At 35.6% G+C, this 14,999-nt stretch overlaps 1 protein-coding gene across 1 annotated transcript in view; it reads left to right on the top strand.

Annotated features, from left to right (window-relative positions):
- AGBL1 (AGBL carboxypeptidase 1) overlaps window positions 1-14,999 on the top strand; it is a 910,143-nt gene that overhangs the window by 757,917 nt on the left and 137,227 nt on the right. The window lies entirely within an intron of this gene.

Below are 14,999 nucleotides of genomic sequence, written 5' to 3'. Positions count from 1 at the left end.
CACAATGAAGACTTGGGGCCAAGGGCTGCCATTAGGAATCTTTCAGCTACATTACATTTCAAATAGGATTGGAGGACTAACCTTGGATTTTCCCTATTAATTTTAAAATTGGCACACAAAATAGGTTTTCCCATAGAAACAAATGATTTATAATTGAATTTTTGGAACATAATAGATTTGTAAGTATAAATAAAATAATATTAATCTCATTAGAGGAAGAATGTTTAGTCTACTCCAAAGAACAAACTATTCTGGCTAATTATAAGCATGCATGTGCATAAAAACAAGCAAGTTATTGATTTCCCATTATTCTTATCTATTCATTAAGGTAGGCCCAGGAGGCTCCTTCCTTGGAAACATTGTGTTCATCCAGTTCACGTTACTTTCTGTACTTGGAAGTAATAAAACTTCATTACTTTTTAAAATGGGCTTTAATTCTGACTTTTGAGACTTTTCAAGTTTTCTTGCCTCTGTTCCAATAAATATGAAGTAAGTTTTAAGTTATCTATTTTTATGCTATTTAAAGGAGAATAAGAATTTATCCTGTTAAAATAACAAAGACTTTTCCAACCAAGTACAGTAAACTCTATTATCACTCTTCGTTCAGGACCAGGATGAACATAAAAGCCTGGCTAATAAAGAATAATGAAAATACCACTTACTACTAAATTAATTAATTAAGGGGTGACCATACTACCACTTATTATTCAAGTATTTGCAATAAATTTTATTTCAAAACTATACTGAATGTCATCTGTGTTTGATGATTCAGAAAGCATTTTGAGATTTTACAGGACCTTGGGATTATAATTCTAGTCACTGATTATGATTGCACTATCACTGTCATTATCATACATAATGATTCTATAATAGAAAGTTCAGTTTCTAAGAATGCTAGATAGTAGGAGCCTTTCTCCTGATTTTATAAGAAGTGATCATGTTCATCTTCTCTGAAGGTATAGAGAAAAAGTACTCATTTCATAGAGTTTCCCTCTGGGTAAGATGGAGGAAGGGTGGAAAAAAAGAGAGAAGAAGTCTGGATTCTCTATATCCTATGTAAATTCTTGCAGAACCTTCCAAGAAGCAGGCTGAATGATTTATAATACATTACTATCCAACTTACTCATAGGGAAGAATTGTAGGCCAGTAAAATATTTTATGGGCTTGTAAATTAGGGTTATGCATTTGCAAGGCAGGTGAATCATAAGTAGTGTTTCTTATGCAACTCTATATCCCCTATGACATTTAGCTCAGGGCTTTGACTACCATAGGCACTTAACAAATATTTTGATTATTTTATCCATTAATTTGACAAATATTTACTAAGTTCTCACTCTGTACAGGGCATTTTGGGTAAAAGAAAAGTGAGTACAATGGTCTCTTTCTTTTTTTTAAATTTTATTAATTTATTTTGATTTATCAACAATCACTTCCATATGCTTTTGAGTTGAAAATTTTTCTCCCCCTTCCTCCCCACCACCTCCCCAAGATGGCACACAATCTGATATAGGCTTTACATTTACATACCCATTAAACATATTTTCACATTAGTGATGTTGTAAGTAAAAATTAAAACCAATAGGAGAAACCATCAGAAAGAGGAAACAAAACTCAACAGAAGGTAAAAATAAGTGATAGTGATTCAACTTCCTTAGTTCTTTCTTGGGATGTGGACAGCATTTTCCATCCCGTGGCCTCTGGAGATGTCTTACATCCTCATAATGCTGAGAAGAGTACAGTTTAACAATCTTAGTCATTGCATAACGTGGCTGTTATTATGTACAAAGTCCTCTTGGTTCTGCTCACTTTACTCAGCATCAGACCATATAAGTCTTTCCAGGTTTTTCTGAAGTCAGCCTGTTCATCATGTCTTATAGCACAATAGTATTCCATTACATTCATATGCCACAACTTGCTCAGCCATTCCCCAGTTGATGGGCATCCTCTCAATTTCCAATTCTTTGCCACCACAAAAAGAGCTGCTATGAATATTTTTGTACATGTGGGTCCTTTTCCCATTTGTTTGATCTCTTTGGGTTATAGCCCTAGAAGGGCTATTGCTGGATCAAAGGTTATGCACATTTTTGTAGCCCTTTGGGCATAGTTCCAAATTGTTCTCCAAAATGGTTGGATCATTTCACAACTCCACCAACAATGTATTAGTGTTCCAATTTTCCCACATCTTCTCCAACATTTATCATTTTCCTGTTTTGTCATGTTGGCCAATCTGATAGGTGTGATGTGGTACCTCAGAGTTGTTTTGATTTGCATTTCTCTAATCAATAATGATTTAGAGCATTTTTTCATATGACTATAGATGGCTTTAATTTCTTCATCTGAGAACTGTCTGTTCATATCCTTTGACCATTTATCAATTGGGGAATGGCTTGTGTTCTTATAAATTTGTCTTAATTCTCTATATATTTTAGAAATGAGGCCTTTATCAGAGAGACTGGTTGTAAAAATTCTTTCCCAATTTTCTACCTTCCTTCTAATCTTAGTTGCATTGGCTTTGTTTGTGCAAAAACTTTTCAATTTAATGTAATCAAAATTATCCATTTTGCTTTTCATAATGTTCTCTATCTCCTGTTTGGTCATGAATTCTTCTGTTCTCCATAGATCTGATAGGTAAACTATTCCTTGTTCTCCCAGTTTACTTATGGTATCAGCCTTTATATCTAAGTCATGAACCCATTTTGACTTTATTTTGGTATATGGTGTGAGATTTGGGTCTATGCCTAGTTTCTGCCATACTCTTTTCCAGTTTTCCCAGCAGTTTTTTTCAAAGAGTGGGTTCTTATCCCAGAAGCTGGGGTCTTTGGGTTTATCAAATAATAGATTACTATAGTCATTGACTACTGTGTCTTGCATATTTAACCTATTCCACTGATCCACCTCCCTATTTCTTAGCCAGTACCAAGCAGTTTTGATGATTGCTGCTTTATAATACAATTTAAGATCTGGAATTGCTAGGCCACCTTCCCCTGCATTTCTTTTCATTAGTTCCTTTGATATTCTGGACCTTTTGTTTTTCCAAATGAATCTTGTTATTATTTTTTCTAACTCTATAAAATAATTTTTGGTAGTTTGATTGGTATGGCACTGAATAAGTAAATTAGCTTAGGTAGGATTGTCATTTTTATTATATTAGCTCGCCTACCCATGAGCAACTGATGTTTTTCCAATTATTTAGATCTGATTTTATTTGTGTGAAAAGTGTTTTGTAATTGTGTTCATAGAGTTCCTGGGTTTGTTTCGGAGGTAGACTCCTAAATATTTTATAATGTCTACAGTAAGTTTAAATGGGATTTCTCTTTCTATCTCTTGCTGTTGGGCTTTGTTGGTAATATATAGAAATGCTGATGATTTATGTGGGTTTATTTTATAGCCTGCAACTTTGCTAAAGTTGTTTATTATTTCAAGTAGTTTTTTACTTGATTCTCTAGGATTCTCTAAGTATATCATCATGTCATCTGCAAAGAGTGATAGCTTTGTTTCTTCTTTGCCTATTCTAATGCCTTCAATTTCTTTTTCTTCTCTTATTGCTAAAGCTAAGGTTTCCAGTACAATATTGAATAACAGTGGTGATAATGGACATCCTTGTTTCACCCCGATCTTATTGGAAATGCTTCTAGCCTGTCCCCATTACATATAATGCTTGCTGAAGGTTTTAGATAATGCTATTTATTATTTTAAGGAAGACTCCATTTATACCTATGCTTTCTAGTGTTTTTAATAGGAATGGGTGTTGTATTTTATCAAAAGCTTTTTCTGCATCTATTGAGATGATCATGTGGTTTCTGTTGGTTTTGTGTTGATATGCTCAATGATGCTGATAGTTTTCCTAATATTGAACCAACCCTGCATTCCTGGTATAATTCCTACCTGGCATAGTGTATTATTCTTGTGAAGAGTTGCTGCAATCTACTTGCTAGTATTTTGTTTAAAATTTTTGCATCTATATTCATTAGAGAAATTGGTCTATAATTTTCTTTCCCTATTTTGACTCTTCCTGGTTTAGGTATCAACACCATATTTGTATCATAAAAAGAATTTGGTAAGACTCCTTCTTCACCTATTTTCCCAAATAGTCTATATAGTATTGGAATTAATTGTTCTTTAAATGTTTGATAGAATTCACATGTAAATCCATCTGGCCCTGGAGATTTTTTCCTAGGGAGTTCATCAATGGCTTGTTCAATTTCTTTTTCTGAGATGGGGTTATTTAAGTATTTTACTTCCTCTTCGTTAATCTGGGCAATTTATATTTTTGTAAATATGTATCCATTTCACAAAGATTGTGAAATTTGTTGGCATATAGTTGGGCAAAATAATTCATAATTGTTTTAATTTCCTCTTCCTTGGTGGTAGCTGTGTTCTTTTCATTCTTGATGCTAGTAATTTGGTTTTCTTTCTTTTTTTTAAATTAAATTAACCAAAGGCTTATCTATTTTATTGGTTTTTTCATAAAACCAGCTCTTAGTTTTATTTATTAGTTCAATAGTTTTCTTAATTTCAATTTTATTAATTTTTCCTTTGGTTTTCAATATTTCTAATTTGGTTTTAGTTGAGGTTTTTTAATTTGTTCTTTTTGTAGTTTTTTTAGTTGTATGCCCAATTCATTAATCTCCTCTTTTTCTATTTTATTTATGTAAGCATTTAGAGATAGAAAACTTCCCCTAAGAACTGCTTTCCTGCATCCCATAGGTTTTGGTATGTTATCTCATTATTGTCATTCTCTTGAATGAAATTATTGATTGTTTCTATGATTTGTTGTTTGACCCAATCATTTTTTAGGATTAGATTATTTAGTTTCCAATTATTTTTTAGTCTATCTTTCCATGGCCCTTTATTACATATAATTTTTATTGTCATGATCTGAAAAGGATGCATTTAATATTTCTGCCTTTCTGCATTGGATTGTGAGGTTTTTATGCCCTAGTACATGGTCAATTTTTGTGTATGTGCCATGTACTGCGAGAAAAAAGTATATTCCTTTCTATCCCCATTCAGTTTTCTCCAGAGGTCTATCATACCTAACTTTTCTAATGTTCTATTCACCTCCTTAACTTCTTTCTTGTTTATTTTGTGGTTAGACTTATCTAGTGCAGAGAGGGGGAGGTTCAGGTCCCCACTAGTATAGTTTTGCTGTCTATTTCTTCCTGTAACTCCCTGAACTTCTCCTGTAAGAATTTGGATGCTATACCATTTGGTGCATATATGTTTAGTAATGATATTACTTCATTGTCTATGGTGCCTTTTAGCAGGATGTAGTTTCCTTCCTTATCTCTTTTGATTAGATCTATTTTTGCTTTTGCTTTGTCTGAGATCAGGATTGCTACCCCTGCTTTTTTTACTTCAGCTGACACATAATATATTCTGCTCCAGCCTTTTACCTTTACCCTGTATGTGTCACTCTTTTTCAAATGTGTTTCCTGTAAACAACATATTGTAGGATTATGGTTTTTAATCCATTCTGCAATCTTTCCGTTTTATGGGAGAGTTCATCCCATTCACATTCACAGTTATGATTACTATCTGTGTCTTTTTCTCCATCCTTTCCCCCCATTTATGCTTTTCTTTCTCCTTTTTCCTTTCCCCCTTCACTAGTGTTTTGCTTTTGACCACCCCTCCTTCAGTCCCTTTATTATCCCTTTCCCTTTTCTTCCCCTTTAGTCTTACTGCTTCTTCCCTCCCTTCTTTCCCCCTCCCTTTTTTTCCCCTTTTCCCTCCTACTGCCTATAGGGCAAGTTAGATTTCTATACCTAACTGATTATATTATGCCCTTCTTGAGCCAAATCTGATGAGAGTAAGGTTCAAACAATGCTCCCCCCCCTTCTTTCCCTCTGCTGTAATAGGATTTTGTGTCTTTTCCTGTAATGTAATTTACCCTTGTCTGCCTCCTCCTTTCTCAGTACATTTTCTAAGATCAGATTGATCCACTTATTTGGATCCATTTAACCCACTTGATTAGATTTTTTTTTATCATTACATCAAAGTCAACTAATATCCACCCTCTTTATGTATACTCCTTTAACAAGGTGTAATAACAATACAGTTCTCAAGGGTTGCAAGTCTCATATTCCCTTGTAGGGGTTTAAACAGCCCCCCCCATTAACAACATATTGTATCCTTCTGTCCCATTTACCTTTTTAAGTCCTTCTTGAGTCCTGTACTTGAAGATCAAATTTTTTTGTTGAGCTCTGGTCTTTTTATCAGGAAAGTTTGGAAGTCTCCTATTTCGTTGAATATCCATCTCCTCCCTTGAAAAATGATGCTCATTTTTGCTGGGTAATTGATCCTTGGCTGCATTCCAAGCTCCTTTGCCTTATGGAATATCATGTTCCATGCCCTGTGGTCTTTTAATGTAGAAGCTGCAAGGTCCTGTGTAATCCTGACTGTGGTTCCATGATATTTAAATTGTTTCTTTCTGGCTGCTTGCAGCACCTTCTCTTTCATCTGGTAATTTTGGAATTTTGCTATTATATTCTTGGTTGTCAATTTGGGATCTCTTTCAGGTGGTGATGTGGATTCTTTCTATGGTTATTTTCCCTTCTGGTTCTAGGACTTCTGGGCAGTTTTCCTTTATGATTTCCTGAAAGATACTGTCCAGGCTCTTTTTTTCATCATGATTTTCAGGTAGTCCAATAATTTTTAAATTGTCTCTCCTGAGTCGATTTTCCAGGTCGGTTGTTTTACTGATGAGGTATTTTACATTTTCATCTATTTTTTCATTTTTTTGTTTCTGTTTGACTGATTCTTGCTCTCTCATAGAGACATTAGTTTCCATTTGTCCAATTCTAGTTTTTAACAGATTGTTTTCTTCTGTTAGTTTTTGTACTTCCTTCTTCAATGGCCAATTGTGTTTTTTAGGGACTTGTTTCTTCAGTGTACTCTTCTGTTAGTTTTTGTCCTTCCTTCTTCAATTGGCCAATTGTGTTTTTTAGGGACTTGTTTTCTTCAGTGTATTTTTTTTCCAATTGGCCAATTGTATTTTTGAAGGACTCTTCTACCTCTCTCATTTGACTATTAAAATCCTTCTTGAGCTCTTCTAAGAAGGCTTTTTGGGCTTCAGACCAGTTCATATTCCCTTTTGTTGTTGCAGATGTGGGTTTGTTGACAATGTTGTCCTCTTCAGAATTTCTGTCTTGATCTTCACTCTTCTCATAATACGAATCTATGGTACTTTTTTTTTACTCATGGTGTTTCTTTATTCCCTGGCCTTTAAAGAGATTGAGCTCTCCTGCTGGGGAACAGAGGGTACTGACCCAAGCTTCTTGTGTTGGGAGCCTAGGTCTTGGTCACTGGCTTTGTGTGCTGGGGCCTCTTATGCTGGCAATTGGAGGCTGTAGGTTTCTGGCAGCTTACCTTGTGTTGGGCTGGAATCAGCAAGGCTGGAACTTTCAGGCAATTCTAGGTTGCCTGCTTTTCCTTTCCTTTAGCTTTCTTCAGCTCCTTTTAGATGGGTGCTGCAGGGTGTTTATCTGCCTGGGGCCCCTGCAGTGTTGTCTCCCTCATTTCTGCTAATGCACCGGGAGATTCCTTTTTGGTTGGGGCACCTGGTGGTTTTCTGAGCGGGTTTCCACCTGTTCCCCCCATCCTCACTGAGGCACTCAGAGGTCCAGGTGTTGGTGTTTGCCTGCTCTACCACCTGGGCTTCAGGATTTCTTCACAATTGGAGGCTGCAGGGCTCTGACAGCTCACCTGGTGTTGGGTTGGAATCAGCAAGGCCGGGGCTTTAGGAAGCCTTTAGGTTGTTTTCTTCACCTCCTTTCAGATGAATGCCACAGGGTACTTATCTGCCTGGGGCCCCTTGTAGTTCTGCCTCCCTTATTTTTGCTGAGACACTGGGAGGCCCTTTTGCTGGGCTGCTGCACTGCTGCTCCCTGTCTTTCTTCTAGTTCAGCTGTTCCAGGGTTTTTTCTGGGGTGATATTTTCTGGGTTTTCAGAGGTTGATAAGGGAGAGTGAGAGCAACTACCTTTTCACTCTGCCATCTTGGCTCCTGGAAGTGGAACTCCCAATGGTCTCTTTCTTCTAGGAAATTAGAATTCAGTCTCAGTGGTACAGTGGAAAACATCCTGTCTGTCGAACCAGAGAACCATGTTCAAATCTCATTTTTGATGCCACCTGTGTGACTTTGGACATGTCGCTTAAACTCCTTCAGCCTCAATTTCTCATCTATAAGATGAGGGAGTTGGACTAGATAGTTTCTGAGGTGTTTTATGGCTCTAGTTCTATAATGTTCTAAGTTTGTAGGTGATATAAATTAAGGTAAATGAGTTCCAGTAAAAGAAAATATCTTAGATTAGACTCCAAGAGTGATTAATCAATCATTTGATGAGCATAATATGTCTAGTTCCAAGTAATATATTATTTGAATCAAAAGAAGTTTAAGCCATTTTTTTCCACAAGAACCAATAGTGTTGCATTTCTATTATACTTTATACTTGTAAAGTACTTTTCTCAAGGACCCACATGTACAAAAATATTTATAGCCGCTTTTTTGTGTTGGCAAAGAATTGGAAATTGAAGGGATGCCTATCAATTGAGGAATAGCTGAACAAGCTGTGGTATATGCTTGTAATGGAATACTATTGTGCTATAAGAAATGATGAACAGGCTGACTTCAGAAAAACCTGGAAAGACTTGTATGGTCTGATGCTGGGTGAAGGGGGCAGAACCAGAAGAACATTGTATGTAGTAACAGCAATATTGTATGATGTTCAACTTTGATAGACTTGGGTCTTGTCAGTAATACAATAATCTAAGACAATTCCAAAAGACTAAATATGGAAAATGCTATTCACGTTTTGGGAAAGAACCATGGAGTGTGAATGCAGATCAAAGCTTTCTATTTTCTTGTTTTTTTTTTTCCATTCTCATTGTTTTCCCCTTTTCTTCTGATTTGTCTTTCACAACATTATTAACGTGGAAATATGTTTAATATGATTGTATATTCATACATATGTGTGTGTATGTACATATAATCTTATATCAGATTGGTTGCCATCTTGGGGGGAGAAGGGAGGGAAAGAGGGAGAAAAAACATTTGTGACTCAATATCTTACAAAAGTGAATGTTAAAAACTACCTTTACATGTAATTGGAAAAAATAAAATGCTATTAAGTGGGAAAAAGTAAAGTACTTTTTTCAAAGCAGCCTTTGAAGTATACAGTACAAACATATTTTGCCTACTTTCTCCATGAGCAAACTCAAATGAAGAGTGATAAAGTGACTTACTCAAAGCCACACAATTATTAAGTATCAGAGTTAGAATCCAACGTTCTTTCTATTATTTTATGGCAGGATAGATGAGATGGTAAGGCATGCAATGCTTGATGAACTGTCTAGTATTATAAATAACTTAGTCATGCAACACAGATAATAAAACACCACACTAGGACAGTCTATAACAACATGCCAATTGTGTGGTAGTATCTCTTAAGTTCCGAAGATTTAGAGAAGTGATGTATCATTATGGACTTGTGAAGTAAGAGCTAGTTTAAATGGTAGTTTGGCCTTGGGGATGGGTTAGACGTGGGAAAGCCGAAAGAATCAAAAACTGCATGCCAGTGGAGATAAACAGCACATATGAAGGAAAAGAGGTCAGAGTAATATGTGGGGGATTCAGTGGAAAGAGTGACAGATGCAGACAAGGTTTGTGTTTGGGACTACTTAAACTTAATGTTGCAAAGATATTCAAATCAATTCAGCAAACTATTTATTAAACAGTTACTGGTGTGTAAGGCCTTAAAGACCAAAAACCAAACAAATCCAAAGCTATCTCTGTCCTCAAAGAAATTAACATTTTGTAGCCCATTGTCAGGGAATCCTAGACATGTGCCATATTTAAACATTATTTAGGAGATGATACTGGTGTAATTCTCACTGAAAGTAAACCAAAGAGAGATGATTCTTCCTTAGGGCCAGCTCCAATCCTATGGAGTCCATGTAAGCCTAGGGCCTTTCTTCTTTTTGTGGTGGGGTAGAGTAGGTAGCAGAGGTGGGCCACAGGAAGAAAGCATATGTCCTGTATTTACTTAGTATTCCCCTAGTAAAATGTCAACTTCTTGAAATCTGGGACTGTTTCATGTTTCCCTTTTTATCCCCAATATTGCCTGACACATAGTAGGTGGTTAATAAATGTTTGTTGGTTTGATGGATTGAATCATTTGGTTGGTATAAGAGTTGGAGATACATCATATACATAGATAAGTAGTTAAAATATTATTTGAAAAGAAATAGAGCATAAACAATTGGAATCTAGGACAGGCTTCCTAAAGGAGATGGTTCCCATTATTCCCCTCATTTCTAGAGTAGTTTTTCTTTGTTTGTTTGCAGATTTAACATTCAATGAAAATAGCATATTTAGATAGCAGTTTTAGGCTTGCAAAGCACTATGGAGGTTATCTAATTATATCCTCATAATAGTTCTGTGATAGAAGTGCAATTATTATGCCCATTTTACAGATGAGGAAACTGAGGCCAAGAGGTTAAGAAAACTTCCTAGGGTTACACAGCTAGTAAATTTCTGGGGCAGGATTCAAAATCTGTTGTTATTCACTCCAAATCCAAAGCTCTTTTTTTTCTCAACCTACCTTCTCTGCATACTCTGGAGCAGAGTATAGAAGAACGGGCAAGATTTGAAGATACGGAATTCTGTTTGGAGTACGTTTCAGACACAAGTGAAGGCTTGAGCAAATGTATGGCTTCGAAATAAACCTCAAATTGGTGGACAATTATCAGTGCTGTTTGGCTCGAATGTAGAATGTAATAATTAAGTAATAAGAAATAAAACTAGAAAGGTAGGTCGAAGCCAGATTACCAAAAGAGGGACTTAAATGTCAAGCTAAGGAATCTATATTTTATCCCAGAAATAACAGAGAGGTAATGAAATTTTAGAGTATGAAGTGGAATGAGGTGGCATGGTCAGAACTGTGCTTTAGTTAGATTACTTTATAATCTGTATGGAGAATGCATTGGAGGAGAGAGAGTGATTAAGAGGTTAACATAATAGTTATTTCTAGAAAGGAAGAAGTTAAAAAGGAGACCCAATCTGTGAGAGAAAGAGAAAATTTCTGTTCTAGTCTATGCAGTTGAGGTATTGATGGGAGAATCCAAGAGGAAATGCCCTGGAGCCAAATGGAAATAAAGGATTAGAGCTTCACTAGGATAGAATTGAAAATGAAGAGTCAGAAGTCATCAGCTTAGAGGTGATAATTAAAGCCATAAGGCCACTGAGGTGTCTATGAATTAACCCATGGGATTTAGATGAAAGAGTTAGATGTTTTGGCAAGTTTTAAAGTAGACCCAATTCCTAAACAATTCAATTAGGCAAGCATTTATTATGCATGGCTGTTGTATACCAGGCACTGAGTTGGATGCTGTAGATATAAAAACAAAGTGAAAAATAGTTACTACCCTCAAGGAACTTACTTTCTTCTCCAGGATACAGCATTTACATGGATAATTCAATAGATTATGGTTTGAGGAGAAAAAGATAATTAATAACCAAAAGGATCCAAAAATAGGCATCCCTATGGAGATGGAACCTAGGTTGAAACCTGAAGGAAGCAAATGATTCTAAGACAGGTATATATCATTGTACCTGGAATATAGCAGACCCTTAATAAATGCTAGTTGACCGGAGATGAGAAGGGACTACATTCCAGGTAGGAGAGCAGACTACATTCCAGGTAGGAGAGCAGTCTGTGTAATGTCAATGAGGCAAAAGATAAAATGTCAAATGAACAGAGATTATGTGAAGGGTAGTGATGTAAAAAAAAAAAAGTATGGAAAGGTAAGCCAGAACTATGTCGTGGAGGATATTGAATGCTGAGCTGACACATTTGTATTTTAATATAAAGGAAATAAGGAGTCACTGAACTCTTTTGAATGGGGAATTGACATGGTCAAATCTTTTTCATAGGGAAATTAGTTTGGCAGCTATGAGGACAGCAGGAATGGAGAGAGATTAGAAGCAAGGAAATAATTTAGGACACTAATGCAAGAGTCTAGAGAAGCAGAACTAAAGACTTAAACTGAGTTGGTTGCTGTATAAGAGGTGAGAAAGGGACAGATATGAAGAATGTTACAGAGGTAGTATCAACAAGACTTTACTAGTTATAAAGAGAGATGACTGAGAGGAAAGAATTGGCTCTAAGGTTGCTAATCTGCATGGACTGAAGGGCATTGGTGTCTTTGACAGAAATACATTACATCGAGAACACCCCTGCCAATCTTAGGAATGGCCAAGATAGCATATGGCTGGATGTACTCAGAATGCTGGTGATATTGCTATTATTGTTGTCCATAGGGATCACCATTTATCTTTAAGTAGTCTGGCATTCCATTATAAATTTAGAGGGCTGTTTAAAGACAACATGAAACTCCTTTAAATGTCTGTTCTGAGAAACCTGGGGAGAAAGGGAGACAAAAAACAGACACACGAAAAACATAAAGGCAAAATGAGATCAGAGACTTTAACTGGGTTTGGATGGAATCCAAGAAATTTTGATAGAGTTCAGATTGAAAACTATTGGTGGTTTAAATATTGAAAAGGAAACAATGAAAAAATCACATAATTTTGGCAATGGAGGAATTGAAAAAAAAAAGCCCATTGTAAGGTTTTATTGGTCAAAGAGCAATCTGCCTTCCCCAGCTGGTTTAATCCTAGATTTATTTGCTAGTTTCAATGATGCCTGGTTTTACTCCTCAAGTTCCCATTAGTCCACTATCTCTACCTTTACTGCCTTCCTTTCTCTGTGCAATCTGGAATATAGGGAATAGTGCCATCTGCATGATTAATGGTCTCCCCCATTGAATTGCAATTATAGGTTTTAATCAGTTCATTATTCCACCTAGTTTTTGGGTCTTGACAGTTATGCTGTGGAAACTAATTGAATTGGCTTCACCTCAAGGCAGTCCCATAAGAAGATCTTGTCCTGCCACTTGGGATTTTTCTGGCTAATTGGCCAATGCAGATGAAATTTCCTTTTTCTAACCTGAAAAACCCTGTTGTTTTCATTTTTCACCTTTGAAGTCTTTTACATGGTGTTCCTACTCTCATTTGTATGTAAAGACCCACATATTGAGCCAAAATTAGTAAGCTAGGCACTTTTAGTATTTTTTCCCACTCAGTAGCCAAGATGAAATTAAAGTAAACTATCCATATTCTTTTGTTCTTGTAATTGAAGGGGAAACAATCTGCAGAGACGGTCATGTTGCAAAATACCCTCTCTGTAAATTACTTTCCTTTTATAACTTCAGGGAAGAAAAAAATGAGACCAAAAAGTGACATCTTACCATTTGACAATTATCACCTCACCTGTTTCCTTTGTGGAAGGGCAAAATCCCCTTATCATTTACACTTATTCTTCTTGTTATTTCTATGTGTTCCATTATTTAATCTAAAGTATTATAAAGACTAAGAATGACCTTAATTGACATTTTTAGAAATCCTATGCTTGATTTCTAGGTTAGTACATTTTTTTTAACTTGGCTTTCTAGAAGCTAACTACACCTGAACAGATCGACAAATGATGGTGTGAAGGCGTTCAGTTTCTCTCAATAAAGACAAGAAATGTTTCAGATTAGTGGGCCGTCCACACCATATGCCCCAAACTCCCAATGAGTGCCTACTATATCACCCATGAATTTTCTAATATATATGTTATTTTGTTAAATCTGGTTATTATTATAGGCCATTTAAGTAGAGATCCAGTATCACGCAGGATAATCAACACCAAGAAGCTTTAGGATTCATTATTTGAGGAGCATCAATACTCCATCCTTCACCTTCTTTTGGGATGTGACTTATGATGAGGACTTGGTTTCTCAGTTAGATGCCATAATTTGCTTGGGCTATCTTTTGTGTTCTTTTTTTCTTCTGTAGCTTGAAGAGGAGATCAATCCCACTTAAAGCAGAATACTACTATGAAATTCGACATTTCAGAATAGAAATGGACTAACCTGGAAATAGAAAACAAACATTATTCGTTGGAATCTGTTCCAAACTGAAGTCTTATTATACTGTGACCCATTCTAATGTGAACTTTAGTACCTCGTGGGTCTCTCTCCCACTAGATCTTGGGAGGAGCACTTGAAAGGACTTCAGCTGTTTAGCTTAAAGAAGACTTGGAGTAAGAGGAGACTTTTTTTTGTTGAAACTGGAACAAATTAATGACTAGCTTCTTGATACCACACAGATTTGATGATTTACCATGCTCTGTGTCTAAAAAGACTGGTTCAAATCCTAGGTTCTAAACAAAACATATGACTCTCTGGCTTTTGCTATAACCCAAAATTTATGCTGGGGATAAATACCCCGTTGTACCAGGGATTCTTAACCTTTTTTTTTTTGCCTCATGGACCTCTTTGAATTCAATGAATGCTATCTCAGAATAAAGTTTGAAATGCATAAAATAATATATATGTATATATATATATTACATAATTATAAAAAATGAAAATAATAAAAAAGATGTACTTTATCATCCAAAGAAAATCACCCAAATCCAAACACTTATCATCCTATTATATTATCAAACTAATAAGAAAATCCTCTATTTAACTCCTTAAATATATATATATATATCTAAGAGATAGATATATATATCTATAAGATATATATATATATATATATATATAATAGAATCAGCAAGCAGATGTCTTCCAGTCCATCTCTCATTTTTAAGAATAATAATGTGAAATTATTCATCAAACAAATAAAAACAAAACAGAACTCTTCTTCAACTATCACAGACTGCAACTATCAACTGTCAATGATTCTTTTAACTGAAATTCAGGGAAAGAAATTCCATGGCTTTAATCATTAAAATGGTCCAGTGTTAAAAAACTTTACTAATAAAGAATGAGTTCTTTATCTGTAATTTAAATTCTTCTACTATACTTAAATCTTATTTCCTCTTGCCCTGCTCATAGAGGGGTAGGAGGAGAGTTAAGCGTCACCTTCTGCAAATTAATACATCCTTTATT

This window comes from Phascolarctos cinereus, unplaced genomic scaffold (genome assembly GCF_003287225.1).
Source record: "Phascolarctos cinereus isolate Bilbo 61053 unplaced genomic scaffold, phaCin_HiC Scaffold_3;HRSCAF=262, whole genome shotgun sequence".
In the NCBI taxonomy this organism is placed as follows: domain Eukaryota; kingdom Metazoa; phylum Chordata; class Mammalia; order Diprotodontia; family Phascolarctidae; genus Phascolarctos; species Phascolarctos cinereus.
The sequence above is the reverse complement of the archived record's forward strand: the minus strand, read 5'-3'. Positions and strand labels throughout refer to the sequence as shown.